This window comes from Zonotrichia albicollis, chromosome 3, assembly GCF_047830755.1.
Source record: "Zonotrichia albicollis isolate bZonAlb1 chromosome 3, bZonAlb1.hap1, whole genome shotgun sequence".
NCBI classification, from domain to species: domain Eukaryota; kingdom Metazoa; phylum Chordata; class Aves; order Passeriformes; family Passerellidae; genus Zonotrichia; species Zonotrichia albicollis.
The window spans coordinates 17115121-17126372 of record NC_133821.1 but is presented as its reverse complement, the minus strand read 5'-3'; the positions used below and the strand labels follow the sequence as shown (position 1 = coordinate 17126372).

General features: G+C 37.8%; 1 long non-coding RNA gene across 1 annotated transcript; it reads left to right on the top strand.

Annotated features, from left to right (window-relative positions):
* Positions 1-338: 338 nt before the first annotated feature.
* LOC141728671 (uncharacterized) lies at positions 339-9345 on the top strand. The gene is made up of 3 exons (XR_012579811.1): positions 339-430; positions 1922-1962; positions 9208-9345. It is a non-coding gene; the product is annotated as an uncharacterized LOC141728671 (long non-coding RNA).
* The last annotated feature ends 1907 nt before the right edge of the window (positions 9346-11252 follow it).

Sequence of the window (11252 nt, the reverse complement as noted above, 5' to 3'; positions counted from 1 at the left end):
TAGCAGGAAACAGTGTGATCATTGAAAAGCATACTCTGTATGTATTGACTCTTAAAAAGCAGGATTAATGGCCCATTCACTGCTTAGAAGACACTTCAATAAGTATTTAAAGATTCTGCTTTATTAGCACTAGGAATTTAGTAATAACAGGTATCAGAACTCCAGTGTTATCAATGAAATCTCATATTTAATGATGTTTAATATTTATCAGATTTTGCAGGAAACAAAAAGTAAAATAATATCTAGTTGTGTAGTCAACATCTTCCACTTATTGCTCTTCATAATTTTGTACCTGTTCTTCTCTATTTTATTTTATTTTTTTCTTGAACTGTTCTCATTCAAGGAGGCTGCTCTTGGCCCAGATATGATGCATTAAGTCAGCATGTTTCTGGAACTCACAAACCTGGAACAAAACCTCTTGTTTCAATAAGTAAGTAAATTTGATAGACCCTTTCCAAGTATAGTATCTGACAGAATAACTGAGATAAAAATTCACTGAAAATACAAGTTCTCTGAAATTCTCAAAAAACTATTGTTTCATTGAGTGTGCCATGGGCATCACAACCACTTGACCATTTTTTTTCTGATTGTGTTTCACATTAGCCTGACCCAATTTACCCACATCTGAAAGGCAATGCCAAGTTTCATTCCCTGTGAGTCAGCGTAGCCTCCACAGACAGCCTGGGGATATACACACACACATCCAGTGGATGCAGCTATAGCCTTGTTTTATTACTGCTGGAATTTGACCTATAAGAAGGAACCTTGCTTCCATTTTTATCCTGCCAAAGCTGTTTCTTAAGCCAAGGAACCCAAATTCTGATTTTTCCTAAGGAAAGAAACAAACTCCAACAAAACACAATTTCCTACCCCTATCCATGCACCAAAATACTGATCATGGCTAATGGTATAAATTTTGTTAATGCCCCTCACTGTTACTTCCTCTTTGGAGCTATCCTTAATCTAGTTTTTCTTCCTGAAGAAATCTCTTTAATCAACTTTTATGTAAGGGAGAGTCTCCTAAGTCTTTGAAGAAATAAAATTTTAGCATTCCTAGTATTATTTCCTCAGAATCTGGAGCAGAGTGTCGGGTGCTCAGGTAGTTCCCATTTTAGATTTCTCTATCAGGGTGTTACTTTTTAAACTGAAACTAGACATCACTTCTGAAATGTCATTTGTGACCACAGATGGTATTCAATCACCATTAAAGGTAATGGGCACTTTTGCCTGCAGCCTCTGCCCTTTGGGACTAAAAACCTTTTCTGTCTTCCCTCTAATCCTGCTCAGATGCAGGAATATGCCAGGAGAATCCAACAAGACACTGACATCAGACCAGTTTTGATGGTTTTGTACATTTTACTTATATTAAACTGGCATAAAAAAAATTTCAAACATTTTAAATCTCTAGTTGTCATTGCTGAATCACTGAAATATTTCATTTAGACAGCAGTGTGTGAAACTGCCTAAAGAGGGTGATGGCCAATTAAGGACTGGAAGAAAGGCAGGGGCAGACCTTGTATGAGGCTGGATAATACACTCAAAAAAGTCTGCTGGCAGAGTTATATCAGTAAATGAGTATTTTGGCAAGGATTGCTTCATCAAGCCATGTCAGCTATGGTAAAAAAAGCACTTCAATATCTTGAAGACTTGTTGTGTCTATGCTGGAGGGACAGTGGAGATCTAATAAAAATAAAATTCAGTGGTGTTTCTAATTTAGAACTTCTTTTAAACTGGGTTTAGATTGGTTTTTCACTAAATAACTACTGCTAGGATTTCTATCTTCTGGTTTTTCATTTCCCTCTATCCACGATTTGCACTGTGATGACCTCCTTAATCTAGGTTTTAAATCATCTCTATCAAACTAAGATCAAACGATCTCATCTTGGAATTATAATATTAATATGCTTTGGGTTTTTTTCAGCTTGGCAGCCTCGTTCAAAAATGCACATCATTTATATTCAGGTAAGTCCTTATTTGCATTAAGAAGTTCAAGTGCAGCAGAATTTTTATTTTCCCTGGAATATTTTTCATGTTTGAAACGTGTAACCATTCTAGATCACCTTTTCCATAGCTTGTGTAAGTCTATCAAAATCACATTTGCTCTAGGCAATAAAACAGCCTAAAGCTGAAATACTGGCTGTGACCCTTTGGAAAAATGTAAGGAATTTATCAGTACAAGTGTTATGTCCCTTTGGCAGTGTCTCAATCCATTATCCTTGTGCCACTGTAGGTACGGCAGGTATATTGCCATCAAATGTCCAGGGTGAACTAAAATGCATTCTATTATTCCACCTTTTATACACAAATTATTTTAAAGCTAGGCAGATACAGCTATTACAGAAAAAGGGAAAATTGTGCAAATTTACTGCAGAGCTCTGCTAAGGCAGATGTGGTCAGACACTGTTAATCTGGTTTCTTAACCTCTCTTTGAGTTTGTGGTCAATACCTTCTAACTCTGTCCTAAATGGTGTGTTTAACTAGAAAAACAGAAGCTGAAACCTCAGAAAAATTTCTGCTGCTCTTGTGATAGTTTAAGGTGAATATTACCTGCTGCATCTGGATATATGGCTTGGTGTTGGGGGACTGATAGAGAGTTATTCTGTCAGCTCCACTTGAACTAACCTCATTCCTTTTGGATTCTTCCCTGAGGCTGTTTCTACCCCATTTTGTACAGCTGGAGCAACGTGATGAGGCTGAAGTTTTGCAGGCTTGAGTCTGTAACATGAAACACTAATTTATCTTTTTTTTAAAGGAGTAGTAGATTTCCCTTGTATATGAAACTTGTTCAATTCTCCAATAATATTTCCAGAAGGGACAATTAACTATTAAGGTCTGAGAAGGCACATTCTAGGAGGGGTTTTTGTGAATTTATATCTGTTATGATTAAATATTTTTTGGCAACATTTAATATTGCTTAATTTTTAAGGTGATGTTAAATAGGGGATATTATCAGCAATTAAGATGAGTGTCAAATCCAGAAATCACCATGAAAACAGTTTTGCTGCCTTACAGAGGCAGTCTAAAAGTAATATTTAAAAAAATTTTTAAATAGTATTTTAAAAAACTGGAATACATTTTCAGTAAACAGAAAATTGTTAATATTTCACGAACCACAGAAGTGCTCCCTGATGAACATAGCATTTTTCTTATTGTTAGCAGTGCTATTTACCAATCCAGAAAATTTAACCTTGTTTTCAAATGCAACGGAAGCAAGGCCCAAAGAACTAATTCAATTATTTAATATACTGGTTTCAAATGGATTGGGTATTGATAAACCTGTTTATTACCCCACGTCCAAAGCATCAACACAAAATAAACTCAGTCTGAAATATGTGCAAGTCTCCAGCAGAAAAAAATTAACAATAACAAACTTATGGAGAGCAGCCTGTGATTTTCTTGTTCACAGATGAGACTGTCTCCAGTATAGCTTATTTCCAATAAAAACATTCAAATGCAACTGGATTTAGGCAGAAACTAAGATTTTATTTCAAAAACAATAACTGCATCTGGAAGCAAATATTTGATAAGCATTTCTTACATACATCTCAACTACAGCTTAGCACTTGAAATTGAACTCATTTAATAAGTGCCCTCTTCACAAATCATGTCTATAAGGTATTGATTTGGATACTAAAAATGAGCAGAACCAAAATTAACGGCCACTTTGCAAAATGTGGTTGTATTCAAATTTTGTGGGGCAGCTCCAGCTGTATGTGGTGAATTTCCATTTCCACCTGATTCCTAGTTTAAGGACCTGGACTGATTCATCAATCTTGGAGGGACTTTTCAGGTTCCTGCTTTATCAGCAGCAAGATACAAGACATTGATTCTGCTATATATAACAGCAGCTTAGTGCTATTTCATTTTTCCAATAATAAAAATATATTTCACCACAGTAATGATAGCACATTGTAAGACTTTATTGAAAGTTGCAATTTTTAGCTAACACTTGAGAGAACACTTACTGTAAGAAACAATCTTTAAGACTCAGGACTTAAAAAATGAGCTCTCATTAGCTCTACCCGTTTCTGTGTTCAAATGTATTTCACTTTTCACTGCCCAGTTCTGTAGTGGTGACCAGCTACCAGAGAGAGGGGCAGATAATGAGAGATTCTTGTGGCTCAGCTAATTACTACTAAGTCCATCTGCAGCAAGACGTGTGGTTGGGGGAGGGAGAACAGTTTTTGTGAGGTGGCAGCAGTTTTCTGAATTAATTTCTGGGTTCTGGGGGCAAATTTCAGGCAATGTATCCCACTGGTGATCCTGGTCCTGCTCCTCCGGAGCACAGGGCATGGCTGCTGTGTGGAGAGCAGCCCTGAGGTCTCCAGCAGTTTTGGTGATGGGTCATTTGGGAACATCTGCGGTGGCCAGGGCTGGGCAACCAAATTGCAAAGGTGGGCAGCTGCATTCTGAAGTGCATGAGCTTATTCTTCTCTGTGCAAGCTGCCCTCCAGAGAATTGTTTAGATTGTGCCCCATTATAGCCAATCATAAGAGCTGTGAGTGTCTCTGAGATGTCATCTGATCTCTCTTCTTCCTGCCTGCTGTGTCCTCAAGTGTCACCTCAGTGTCCAGGCAGAACAGCAACCCTCTGAGGGAGGGCTCGACAGAAGCACAGGTCCCTGCAGGGCTCCCTGGGAGTAACTGGAATTGTTGTCATTGCTTTGTGATCTCCCAGTCCTGGCAGGTTCTGCAAGTCATTCACAGAAATATCAGAGGTGCTGTGGTCTCACCTCCTGGAAGCTCAGGGCACACCCAGTCAGTGCCTGACTCTCCCTTCCTGTTATTCCTCAGTGATGTGAATGGTTCATGCTGATTCTTGCCAGGCTTGGCCAACCTCATCAGCATGGCACCAGCAGGGTCTCAGCTCCTGCTGGCCCCCTCAGCACTGATTGGGGTCACCCCAGACACCCCCAGAGCCTGCCCTGAGACTCCTGAGTGCTGCTTCCCACGTGTGGGCACTAAATTCTCCAGTTCCAAAGGCTCCAGTAGAAGTGAGTGTGTGGGACTGCTGCCTGTCCATGCTGCCTTCAAATAACTGTGGATGCAATTTGGGTGCTACTGAAAAACACTGTACTTCAGACAATTTTTCAAATTTATTAGAAGAAGTAATGTGCAACACAGTTTGTGACTGTGTTGGAGGGACTAAACGTTCTTCCTGATAAATGATACAATTATGCTTTGAAATGGATTTACATGTTTTGAAACATTATTTCTCTGTGGTTTAAAAAAAAAAATTGTTTTCTGCTTCTGAGAATATGCAAGTTATTGGTAAGCGGGTTCATTTTGTTATGAAACTGTTTTGTTTCTATCCAAACAGAATGTACCTGAGGCAAATAGTCTTAATTTGCTAACTAATTATATATTTACTTTTTAACTTTTAAAGAAAAATTTAATTTTTTTTTAGATAATTCGAACAAATTAGTAACCGGGTAGGATAGTTATTAAAATATAAGAGATTAAATTCTAATGAGGCCACATCTTGAAAGGGCTTTCAGGAAGGGATTGCTAAAAGAAGAAGAGAAAAAGTAAATTCATTTTCCAGCTTATAACAAAAGGCAGCATAATAGCACTGAGCTGTAGCCACCTACATGAATAATCATAAATTAAGTGATGTTTTAGCCAGCTAGCTATCCCTTAGACTGCTATGCATGAGCAGGCAGAAGCTCTTCATTTTCTCTGGAATGGAATATTTGGAGGATTTGCTATACATCAGCCTTAACTGTGCTACTTCTTGTACGTAAGTACAGATGGATTTACAACCAGGAGGACATCAGGGCCTTTATCCAGCTTGTAGATAGCCCAGGAAAGAGGACACAGAGTGCAAACTCCTCCGTGTTCCTGTGCAGTCAGGAGATCGCCTGGAAGCAAGGCAGCACTGCAGAGCCTTGGGATAAAGCTGCTGGATCACAGAGCTCCTGTGAGGAGAGGGCAGTGCCCAGCACTGGATCCTGCCCAGCTCCCAGCAGGAGGGAGCAGAGTGTTCTGTACTCCCTGCTCTCACTGACAGGGTCAGCACGAGGATTTGGATTCGCTGTTGCAAAGATCATTTCTGTATCTGCAATGAATAATTTTCTCACAGTCAAATTCATCGTTTGACTGTGAGAAAATTAGGAGTTCGACAGGAACAGGACAGAACTCATGATACAGTTCTTGATCAACTTGAGGAGGAATGTAAGCAAACCTGCCTCCTACAGGCCATGAAATACTTGTGGAACGGTAAAAAGTTTTGCACTGATTTGGGCACATTGGGAAAAGCTATCAACATGCTAGCAACAAAAACCACTGTAATAAGGCCAAAAATTTGGTAATGGTGATGAGGACTATGAAAAAAATGAAAGGATTGAAACATCTTGTAAGATGCAAATCTCCTGCTTTTCTTGTATCTCACATAGTATATCACTGATAGAGTAACTGCTATTTACAAAGCGATAAATTCCAGTTTTAAGGAGGGCATTTTAAGTAACACCATTAAGGCTCAATATTATAATATATAACAGAAATTTTTTAAAAATCTCCATTAAACCTGAACTCCCAAATTTTGAATGAATTTTTACCAAGCGATATAAGATAATTGCACTGAATACAATACACACAAACTGTTATGATATCCAGGCGATTAAAGGTAAAGCAGGTCTTTTATGACATTTCTGTTCTCCCTTCACACCAAACAAATAATTTAGAGCAATTTAATTGAGAGGAAAGTAGTGAAGTGGATATGGTGTATATTGCATTAAGATGGGAAAAAAAAAAAGGAAAATGTAGATATGCTTGTGCAATGCTGGAAGCATTGCAAGAAAAGGAGCAGGAGCATGTGTTACATTTACAGGGGATAAAAATACACTGTGCTACTAATGAAAAGATGAGCAATAAAGAACACAAAATGTTAGGCAAAGCCAACAAAATGCAAGAGAAGACAAAAGAGCAAAGTAAAATTAGAAAGAAAAATTACTTGGAAAGTAATTAATCGTGTAATTTCTTCAGCAGACACCCTCCACCCCAGCTCTTTCTTTTGTCTTGGACTCTATACAGTATAAAGATACAGTTCTTTGTCTAAAAGTCACACTGTCCAGCAGGGTCTGAGGCTACAGCAGGATCTCTTCTTGCAATGTAGTGCAAAAATTACAGGGTGTGGGGGTATGCTCACACAGCCCTATCTAAGAGATCTTAGAATTTTTGCTTGGCAGAGTGACTCTGAGATGCGTACAAATCTCTTTTCTTAGCTTGGCAGTGAAAGAAGGAGTCAGAATTCTTCGGTTCTCGTTCTTAAGGTTGTTTATTTTTTCTTATCTATAACATTTTTTCTCTGACTTGCTGTAGGTCCATCTGGCAGGTCAGACAGAGGGACACTGGCCACCCCTGGGGTGGTGTTATCTTTTTATATTAAAACTATGTGTACATTATTTACTATAACTTCCCAATACCTATCATTTATGCTAGACAGTGAGTTTCTACCTTAAACTAATGTAAAAGTGCTACTATCACAGCAGAAGATGCAGGTCAAGAAGAAGAAGAAGGAGAAAGATTGGACATGCCAAGATTCCTCCATCTTGCCTCCTGAACCCCCATTCTAAATCCCAAAAATTCTACATTTTCACTCTGTGATAAATTCACTATTATTCTACTTAAACTTTCATGGCTTGTGAATCTTCATACAAGGTTGGTAATTTTTTCTATGGGTCAAGATCAAAGGCACAGGGGTCTTGGGCTCTGTGGCAAGGTCTGTGAGCCCCTCAGGCAGGGTCTTGAGTCCTCCAGGGCAGCCAGAGGAATTTCTTGGGTTCTGACATCGGTACACCAGTCAATTGAATTGAAATTCCTTGGACTAGTCCTTAAAAGCTGGATTCTAGATGAAAATGTGAAAAGGGTGGTGGTAAACTTCAGCAAATCCAGCCAAGGCTGGGACAGGTGGCCTGGAGAGGCTGTGAATCCACTCCCCCAGGAGGTGTTCAGCATTTAACCTGTCAAATAACCTCTATAACCTAACCTCTCTGAGCACTCTGGTGCAACCTTGCTTTGGACTAAGATCTTCTGTGGGCCTTCCAGCCACATTGCATCCATGATTCTTTCATTTTGTACATGCTGGGATTCTGTTTGTCTCACACACAGAATCTCACCAATGCTCACTAGCACCTGTACTTCCATAATCAAAATGTGCCTTGATATTTGCTTCCAGTCTGTGCAACAAAAGGTGTGTAGGAATGGATGGATTTAACAACAAAATCAATCAGAAATGGTGAGAATAGTAACATGAATACAAGATGCCATGAATAGATGGCATCATTTGGAGGGAATAAAGCTAAACCAAACAAAATAACCAAGCAAAGGAGAGAGATGGGGAAGCAGACTTGAAAATTATTTCAATTATATCTTATTATATATGAAATAAAAATATATTTGTAGTGGTATAATTCCACTGATTTTCATGATGCACATTATCTGTTGAAACAAAAATAGTAAGATGTATAACATCTATGTTCAAAACAGCCTCAGTTTTTTATCTGCTGATTTGTACCAGCTTTACCCTGTATGTAATTTAAAAATTTTGAGTTATGTTTTGAATTCTTACATCATTTATCTGCCTGCTCATTCTTTCAACTCTCAACCACCTCTCAGCTTTTTTATTCTGTCTGGTGACAACATTGCTATAAAAGACAACACAAAAAATAGCAGAATAATGACAGTGGATGTCCCCTCTAGCAAGATCTAGATTTCCTCAGTGGAGAATGTATGACATCCTTTCATTTCAGACACTTGAAAACTTTCTTTAATAATGTCATTTCAGCCTAATTTAACAATTAGCATGTTAGATGCCTTTTAAAGGTACTCCCACCTTTTATTGCTTTTAGCAACCAATTATTTTCCAGCCCAACCAGCCCCAGTTCAGTGCTACAATGGCACAGCATGTTGGAATAAATCACTTGCCTTCTGCCCTTTTCAGTCTTAAAATAAAAATCCAAGCATAGGGGTAGATGTGTGCAGTCATGAGGGAAGAACCAAAACAAGAAAATGCATGTTTGCCTCTTCTTATGGTCACCTGCCTTGATATTTCTAATGGCAGGATGTTGCTTTTCTGGAAAGAAGAGAAGCTATTTAAGCTTCATTAAGGAATTTTATAACCAGGGAATATTTTTACTACTATTGGAGATTAACATTATGCTTTTCTCTGCTAGATGTGGTCTCATTTAATTATGTTCTGTCCTTGCAGAGACACTAGACTATCCTGATGTGACTCTCTTGATGATAAGAAGGTTGTACACAGCCTGCTGAGGTCAAGTTCCCAGCAGTCACAGACTACATCAGTGGTGCTGCTGAAGTCAATGGAATTGCTGTTATGTACTTTATGTTTGAGCACATGGCTATACCCTGCTTTTTTTCTTTTTTCTTTTTCCTTTTTCTTTTTTTTTTTTTTTTTTTTAACTCTGCTCTTCTCTATTGAGGTCACATTGACTTTCATTCTGTTTGTGCTTTCAATCTTTATTTTTTACTGAGGACATTGTAGGCTGAACAGGAATTCTACTTTTTCAAGCAGCATACAAAAGAGTAATTTCCTACTTCTAGAAATTGCTTCTAGTAATTTCCTACTTTCTAAAGAGAAAACTCTTTGGAGTTTTCTTCTCTGTCAAGTACTTTGTGGAATACATCTTAGTTCATTCAGATACAGAATGACTGAGATTAAAAGTTACTTGTGTTTCCAGCAGCCACTGGCAGAGGCCTGAAAAGGTTTGTGCATCACAGCCACAAACACCTGAGCTGTGGCAAGCTCCCAGGGAGCCAGTGTGGCATTCCACTCTACTCTGCATTGAGTCATCTCTGAGTTGGGACACTTTCCTCTTTTCCTCTCTGAGCCAGGAATAGTTCCAGGAGCAGAAGACAGTTTCAGTCTGGATCGACTGCTGAATTTTTCAGCTCGTATTTTTATCCCTTCCATATGATGCTGATCCTGGAGAGGAGCCTAAGTTGAACATTCCTGCCTTTTTTCCCTGGCTCTTCTGCTGCACATAAAAAATCAGGTCTGTGGGGTTATCGTGGAAACTCTGAAAAGTGCTTTCTCTTTTGCCTTTCTCCCTTGCCTCCTTTGGTGTAATGAACAGCAGCACTCACTGCAGAACTCAGGTACAACACGGTAACAACATGCAGTAATTAAAACATGCAGCAGTCCCACATGGTGCACATGATCACACCTGGTATTTCGGAACTCTAACTAAGTCTTGGGAAAATGCTCCACTCATTTACATCACCAGACAGAACTGTGTTAAAATACTACTGTATTGGAACAATGTCTTCCAAAATAGTTGATTTAAAATAGGTCTGACTTCAAAGGATCTACAAAATTATCTTCTCAAAGTTTGTAATGCTGCAACAAATCAAAAATCACACGTGTATATAAAAATATTAAAAAATTAGTCTTGTCCTAAGTGTCACTTAATAGTGTTAGAATATTAGATATAGATTAATATTAGATTATTAACATTAGATTATTTGACTAATTATCTCAGTATATTTATGTGTTTAATGTGTTATTTATTTACTATCAAAAATGAGAATATTTAGACACAACTAAATATTAGTTAGTGGTCAAACAAACACTGTGGTTAATATAAACCAATATTAGTGGTTAAACTGAAACACTGAGCATTTGATTGCTTGTGAAACAATAGAATAATGAGATATCAAAAGACATATCAAAAGTACAGAAACAATTGTCTTTCTTTGAATAGTTTGGCTATCACTAATAGTTAGCTATAATCATATTAGCTATATAGCTAATTATATATATACATCTGTATATATAATTACATAATTATAATGATATAATATATATAGCTATATATAATTATATACTTATAAAATATATAATTATTTATGATATATATTATATATATAATTATATATTATATATTACATGTATATATTTTAGATAGATAGATATTATAATAGCTATATTTAGCTAATAATTTGATGGAACAAAGGATAGTTCCCTGACAAAGTGGACAAAAATCATAAAGCTGTGAGTAACACGAGTGTATTGCCTTTCTTCTTCCTCTCCACTCACCCACTTGGACAAATGGGGCTTGTAGTTACTTGTTTCCTCTTTAGCTCATTTGCCCAAGGCAACAAACCAAAGAAATCACAGGTAACAGTTTATCAAATGCTTTCAGGCAGTTAACTCCCACTCTTCTGTCACTCAGCATCATTTTATTAACAGAACCTTGACCCAGGTGTGCCATGAGCTTGAAAGTTCAGTAGGTG